We start from the raw sequence: 1,115 nt of genomic DNA on the forward strand, positions 1-1,115 counted from the left end.
GCACCTGAAGCTGCAGTGGCCCCACCTTTGTTCCAGCCCCATCGGGACTCATACACACGTTCCAGTGGGCCATCTAGGGCTCAGGGACTGGGGAACAGCCCACCCCATTCCAACACTGCTGGTACCTGACCACTTCCCCCAGACCCTGAGGTGGGGCCCACGCAGCCAGCCACCGCCACAACACACACCTGCACAGGCCCAGAGGTGGAGCCCCTTCTACATCAGGCAGCAGTGCCACTGGACCAGGCTGAGTGACCCTGTGCAGCCCCCCAAACCACTCCACAGAGTGCCATGAAACACACGTTTCCCGGGGCTCTCCACCACTTTGTGGTCCTGGGAAAGAGTACAGTGTGCTGGCTGGGAGCAGTGGCTCATGCCTGTAATCCCAGCACTTTGGGAGGCCAAGACGGGTGTAACCCCTGAGGTCAGGAGTTCCAGACCAGCCTGACCAACATGGTGAAACCCTGTCTCTACTAAATGCAAAAAATTAGCCGGGCGTGGTGGTACATGCGTAATCCCAGCTACTTGGGAGGCTGAGGCAGGAGAATTGCTTGAACCCAGGGAGTTGGAGGTTGTAGTGGGTGGAGATTATGCCATCATACTCCAGCCTGGGCAACAGGAGCAAAACTCTGTCTCAAAAAACAAACAAACAAAATATATATAGCATGTAACCCATAAATACATACACCTACTATGTACCTCCAATTTTAATTAAAATATTTTTTTCTTTTTTTGGTAATTAAAATAATTTTAAAATGGCCATATTACCTCAAAGCAATCTAGAATTATCAAACTACCAATATTATTTTCCACAGAATTATAAAAAACTATTGTAGGCCAGGTGCAGTGGCTCAAGCCTGTAATTAGAGCACTTTGAGAGGCCGAAGCGGGCGGATGACTTGAGGTCAGGAGTTTGAAACCAGCCTGGACAATGTGACGAAACCCATCTCTACTAACAGTACAAAATTAGCCAGGTGTGGCAGTGTATGCCTGTAATTCCAGCTATTCAGGACCCTGAGGCAGGAGACTTGCCTGAACCCGGGAGGCGGAGGTTGCAGTGAGCTGAGATTGCACCATTGCACTCCAGCCTGGGTGACAGAGTGAGACTTTGTCTC

The sequence above is a fragment of the Cebus imitator genome, unplaced genomic scaffold (assembly GCF_001604975.1).
Source record: "Cebus imitator isolate Cc_AM_T3 unplaced genomic scaffold, Cebus_imitator-1.0 Scaffold846, whole genome shotgun sequence".
Lineage (NCBI taxonomy): Eukaryota > Metazoa > Chordata > Mammalia > Primates > Cebidae > Cebus > Cebus imitator.